The sequence below is a fragment of the Vulpes lagopus genome, chromosome X (assembly GCF_018345385.1).
Source record: "Vulpes lagopus strain Blue_001 chromosome X, ASM1834538v1, whole genome shotgun sequence".
Taxonomy (NCBI): domain Eukaryota; kingdom Metazoa; phylum Chordata; class Mammalia; order Carnivora; family Canidae; genus Vulpes; species Vulpes lagopus.
This window is the reverse complement of record NC_054848.1, coordinates 114,116,334-114,122,938: the sequence shown is the minus strand read 5'-3', so window position 1 is coordinate 114,122,938 and position 6,605 is coordinate 114,116,334. Positions and strand designations below refer to the sequence as shown.

At 37.8% G+C, this 6,605-nt stretch overlaps 1 pseudogene; it reads right to left on the bottom strand.

The window, feature by feature from the left end:
• Positions 1 to 505: 505 nt before the first annotated feature.
• LOC121482694 lies at positions 506 to 1,000 on the bottom strand (annotated as a pseudogene).
• Positions 1,001 to 6,605: the final 5,605 nt, after the last annotated feature.

Genomic DNA, 6,605 nt, shown 5'->3' with positions numbered 1-6,605 from the left:
AGACCCGGGATCGAGTCCCACATCGGGCTCCATGCATGGAGCCTGCTTCTCCCTCTGCCTGTGTCTCTGCCTCTCTCTCTCTCTCTCTCTCTCATGAATAGATAAATATAATCTTTAAAAAAAAATAAAATAAAATAAAAGGACTATCATCAAAAAGACCAGAAATAACTAGTGTTGGCCAGGATGTACAGAGAAACCCTGTGCACTGTTGGTGGGAATGCAAATTGGTACAGCCACAGTGGAAAATAGTATGGGCATTCCTCAAAAATAAATAAATAAATAAAAATAGAACCATCATATGATCCATTAATCTCCTTTTTGGGTATATATATAGGAAATGAAATCAGTATCTTGAAGAGATATCTGCACTTCTTTTTTTTTCTTATTAATACAGTATTTATTCATCATCCCTCTGTCAAACTCTAAGCCAGTCACTTCCCCTTAGGGTGCCTGGGGAGGTATAGGAAAAGGAACATACAGGGCAGATGAGACACAGGAGAAAGACCTATGGGGGTGGAGATGGCTCCCTCTCGTGGTAAAGGATGAGAAAGGCCACCACCAGGCATAAGAGCTCCATGGCCTCCAAGAGGGCAAAGCCCAGAATGGCACAGGAGGAGAGTTATTGCTGCAGAGAGGGGTTCCTGGCATAACCAATGATGAGGGTCCCAAACACAGTCCCAATTCCAGCCCCAGAACCAGCCACCCCTACTTTGACAGCTTCGGCCCCAATGAACTCGGGGGCTATGTTGATGTTCCTTGAAGTGTCACTGGTTCAGAAGCTGCCATAGGAATACGTGAGGTCAGGGGACTTGGGCTGCCAAGCTGTGAGGCCCTCCTCTGTCAGTGTCTCTGGTGGCCTTATGACCACTGCAGACAGTGATCAGCTCAACAGCTGAGAGGTGCTCCTGACAAAGAAGGGGGTAGAGATGAACTTTGACCAAGTGTCCATTTGCAAGAGACGAAGGGCTATGTCAGGGGAGCTGATCCCAGTGCAGAGAAGACAGAGACTGAGGTATCTGCACTTCTGTGTTCACTGCAGCAGTGTTTACAATAGCCAAGACTTGGAAACAACCTAAGCATCAGCTGACAGATGAATGGATAAAAAATATATATATACATATATATAAATAGATCTATCTTTTTATGTATCTTGCAACCCCATGGATGAGTCCTAAGTGCATTTTGCTAAGTGAAATAAGTCTGACAACGAAAGACAAATACTGTTTTATGATCTCACTTATATGTGGAATCTAAAAACGTTGAACTCAGAAACAGAGAACAAATTGGTGGTTGCCAGGCCTTGGTGAGTGAAGGAAAAGGGGAAATGTTGAGCGGCGTCTGGGTGGCTCAGTTAGATAAGCATCCAACTCCTGATTTCAGCTCAGGTCTCGATCTCACAGTCATGAGATCGAGCCCTACATCAGGCTCCTCATTCAGCTTGGAGTCTGCTTGAGGTTCTCACTCTCTGCTTCTCTCTCCCTCTGATCTTCTCCTGAGTCATGCTAAATAAGTTAATTACTTAAATCCTTTTTTTTTTTAATGGTGAAATGATGGGGCACCTGGGTGGCTCAGTGGTTGAGCATCTGCCTTTAGCTCCGGTTGTGATTCCGGGGTCCTGGGATCAAGTCCCGCATTTGGCTCCCCACAGGGAGCCTACTTCTCCCTCTGCCTATGTCTCTGCCTCTCTCTGTGTGTCTCTCATGAATAAATAAATAAAATCTTTTTTAAAAAATGGTGAAATGGGGAAGCCCCAGTGGCTCAGCAGTTTAGTACCGCCTTCAGCCCGGGGTGTGATCCTGGAGACCCGGGATCGAGTCCCCCGCGTCGGGCTCCCTGCATGGGGCCTGCTTCTCCCCCTACCTGTGTCTCTGCCTTTCTCTCTCTGTGCCTGTCATGAATAAATAAATAAAATCTTTTTTTAAAAATGGTGAAATGTTGATCAAAGGTACAAACATTCAGTTATAACATAAATAAGTTCTAAAAATCTAATGTTCAGCATGGTTACTATAGTTAACAATACTGTATTGGATACCCGGAATTTGCTAAGAGAGTAGATCTTAAATATTCTCAATACAAAAATAAAATGGTAACTATATGTGTATACACACACACACACACAAATATACATAATATATACACACATATATATACGTCAATCATCCTATTGCACATCTTAACATTCAACAATGTCATTTGTAAAATATATATCAATAAAGCTGGAAGTGGGAAATCTGTGTCTCGGTGCAAAAAGAAAAAGAAATATTTAGATATATAAAATTTAAGTACAAAAACTGGTGTTTTACATTTCTAAATAAAATTAAAAATAAAACTGAGGAATAGACCTCATGGTGAAATAATTTCTTATTCAAACTGGCAACCAATCAAGTCATTTACCAAGGGTGAGTGCTGCATTTCTTTTATCTTATGTATGTATATGCTTATGAATAGAGACATTATTAAAACCTAAAAATAAGATTCCATAATTATTTAAAAGGTTTGGTTGTTCTGGTTAACAATGTAGCCTTTCAGCTAACCAAGCTATAGTTTGTTAATTGGGTGGTATTCCAATTGTTGGAATATAATCAACAATCCTAGCCACAGTATTAAAGGTAAAGCTCTAAATGCACTGATTAACCTAAGTATAAATGATAAAAATCAGAGCAAGTTAAATCTCTCTCCTCCTGGCTTGTTCTCTCTCTCTCTTTCTCTCAAATAAATAGATAGATAGATAGATAGATAAATAAATAAATAAATAAATAAATAAATAAAATCTTTTTAAAAAAGAGCTTTAGTGGATGTGGATGTAGATGTGAAGGAAAAAGATGTAACAATAACAAAATTCTGATTAGTCATAGGTTTTCAAAGAGTAATGCAGTCTGGAAGTAATGCACATTATAAATTTCTTATTTTATATCTTTCTTGTAAAGGAATGGCTCATCAACACAGCTAAACCTTGCCATGGTCTTCAATTTTATTTTAAACCATGTTACTGACACCAAATGAATATTTAGAAAGTGTACTGAAAACATTTATTTCTTTCTATTTCGCTGTCCACATTGAGATATTTTAGTTATGTCCTGTACATGAAGCAGCAGTGACCTTTTTACGTGTAAGCTACACTTTCACCAGTTGAAGGGATCCAAGACCACATTAGCATGTCATGAAGATCTGTCATAGAATGACGCCATTCTTGTAGTACTGATGAGATCCGGAGCGCTCCGTTTCAACTGCCAACCCAGCCGTTGAACATTCAAAAATCCAATCATCTGCACTTCTGGTCAATGGAAAATGTAAACTTTAGGAGAAGTTGCTCCCAATACTCACACACCACTATATGATGTGCCAGTACGTAAAGATATTATGAATAAAATACTGGGTTTAATCCAAACATCCATTGATAGACAACTGAGTAAATCAATTATCCAGGCTTGAAAAAGATGAAGACGGTCTGGATGTGATAATGTGGAAAATATCCATGAAATATTATCTTTTAAACACACACTGTAGAAGAATATTCCTAATGCGATCTTATTTATATTTTTTAAATGAAAAATACGTATGCTTACAAATACATGAACATTTCTGGAATGATATACAAACTACAGTATGACCAGGGAGTAGAGAAATGACTTTTCTATGTATACCCTCTCCTATTGTTTGAATTTTTACTATGAGAATATATTTTATAACTTTTTAGTAAAAATGATTTTTTAAAAGTAACATTTCCAAAATTATTTAGATAATAAATGGCAGAGTTGGTAGATGGGTCTGCCTTCAGAATCCACATACACTAACCTGTCCACTATTGCATGGTGTGTAGTAAGCTACACACTACCTAAGTAGAATGACCTTGCCAGTTGACATCCATTCAAGGAAATGTTGCAATGGAAAATTTCAGTTTTCAAATGCATGGGCACTAAATTTTCAATTCTCTGGGTGAGGCTTAACTAGTTATATGTCAAAATCCATGTTTTGGACGCTTAGAAAGATTTACAAAATGAAGATATTTTTCTATTACATATACTTTTTCACCTTAGATTCCAAGGACTCATGATTTTTTTCACTAGTATTTTACTTGAATGTTGGTATGACTATGAAACCCTCTTTACTTCCACCTCTTCAGCTTTTTTTCTAATTGAGAGGATTCAAAAAGCCATAAAAATGTGATCCTTGACAGGATTCTGCTCCAACAAGAAATCTTCTGAATACTTTTCTCCACCCAAACCATCCGCACTCATTGGAGCGGGATGACTATGGAGTATAATGGCTGGTGAGAAGTAACTCAGCATTTAATTCGTAGCATGGAAGAATGATGAATGCGAGCAACCACGCTGTGTTTGAGATCATCTCCACTGACTTGCTGCCCCTGCCTACGAAATAAAAAGAGGTTTGGCTCAAACCAAAGAATGTTGCCAGGTTTCCCTTTCTGCACCTTATCATCTTAAACAGCAGTTGACTCTTTGATGTTTGTAAGAGAAGAGAAGAACAAAGCATAGGAAATTGTTGAAATTACTTTCAGGCTGTGTTTTGATTTTTCCTTTATTTGCTTTCTGTCCCTCTTCCAAGGATGGTGTTGCATCCTAATGTGAAAGCTAGAGAGATCATAACACCTAAACAGTAAATGTCAGCCAGTAGCATTCAAAAGAATGGGCTCATTTCATATCTGTGGAGTATATCTTTAACTCCGAGTGGGAATGAGTAAATTATAGGATATTTTCCCATTTTTGCAGGAAGAGGGAATAATTAGGTTGCTTTTATGAAATAAATTGCTTGTGTTTACAAAATAAAAACTTCAATACATAATAGTGAAATGCTATAAAATTAGCTCCATTTCTACGCATTCTGAATGTTTTCATTTTCAATGGATCTCATTTTTTCCTATTAAGAAATATTGTTGTGCATGGGGATTTATTATATAATTATGATTTTCTGAGAAAATGTGGCTGCAATGAGATCATTCCAAACTTTCTTTCTCCTTCAGCTGTACGATTTTGTCTTCGTTTCCTCTTGATTAAGAAATCAGCAGGTTACCCAAATCAAACATTTTTTATAGTCCATTCAAATTCATTCATACACCTCACAATTTGCAACACGAATATCTCAATTAAGGAAATACATAGAAAACAACTGTCTTTGTGTTAGGATGCTGTCATCCACCACATTGCCAGAAACAATATGCTCCATTAGACAGGGTTCCTTAAATCATGATGGATCCCCCACTTACAAATTTCCTAAACCATTTATTCTTTCATATCCAAAATCCAAATATCTCTAAATGTTCACAACATTTCTCAGAAACATGATGTACTCATGAGATAACTTGTGTCTCTGGGTCCTCTCCATACAGCACTGGCAATGTAGAAATGCAATATGACTAAACATCCAGGTGTGACATCAAGAGTATTCTTTGAGCCATAAGTCAGCAAACTCAATTCATTCCATCTCCATTATTTCTTTTCTTTAAAGACTTGCTTAGTTATTTGAGAGAAAGAGAGAGCGCATGTGTGCAAGTAGGGGGAGGGGCAGAGGAAAAGAGAGAGAATCCTGAAGTAGACTCCATGCTGAGTGCAGAGCAGAGGTGGGGCTCAATCCCGGTACCCTAAGATCATGACCTGAGCCGAAATCAAGAGTCAGCTGTTTAACAGACTGGGCCACCCAAGTGCCCCGCCATTCCCATTATTTCAACGACACTTCCCTGCAAAATGCTGAAGGCCTGAAGAGAAAGTCCCAACATTAGACATTACAATACATCCTAAAGAAATACTCAAGTCAAAACTGAAGATACTTTAGTTCAATTCAGGCTTCAACCTTTTACATCACTCACCCTTACTCCTCTTCTATCTTCCTTCATGCCTCATCATTAATTCAAGTTAGTAGAATCATCTGAAATGGTATGTTCTGCATCTCTCCCCTCCTTTCCCTTTCCCTTACTATTCCTATTGCACCCCTATTAATATCCTCTCTCCAGGAAGATGGCAATTATTTTAACTCAGTTTCCCAAGTTTGCTTCTCTGGAACACTGGCCTCCATGAAATAAATGGCATTCAAAAGGAGTTCCACTTGAGAAACATGGGCTTCAATATTTGTGGGGTTTTTTTACTGCAATATTTCTTAGAGCCTTTAAATTGCTAATTTCTTTGACTAAGTAACCTGCTCCAGGCTCTCTGCTAGATCTTCTTATATTATTCCTCCTGATAATTCTATTGTCATTAGTTTCTGCTTTATAGATCACACAGCTCATAAACAGTGAAGTCTGGATTTAATTCCAGCTATTTCTCACTCCAAAATCCCTGTTCTTTTAATCTTTCCCTCTTCAGGCTGAGACATCATACCATTTCCTTAAAGGCTACCACGTACTCATTAGCTGCATGTTTCTTCCTCTTAATAAAAAATGAACATCTTGATATTTTTAATAGAGAGAAAATTAATTTTGCTTTGTGATGGAGTTAATACTGTAGAGGTTAATGGCATACATCTTTGTGTCAGACAGTATTATTCAAATTTTGGTTCTGCAGATCACTAGCTATGTAACAAAGGATAAGGCCTTTAATCACTTAAAACCTATTTCTTCATCTGTACTATGAGTAAAATATTTATTTCAGGAA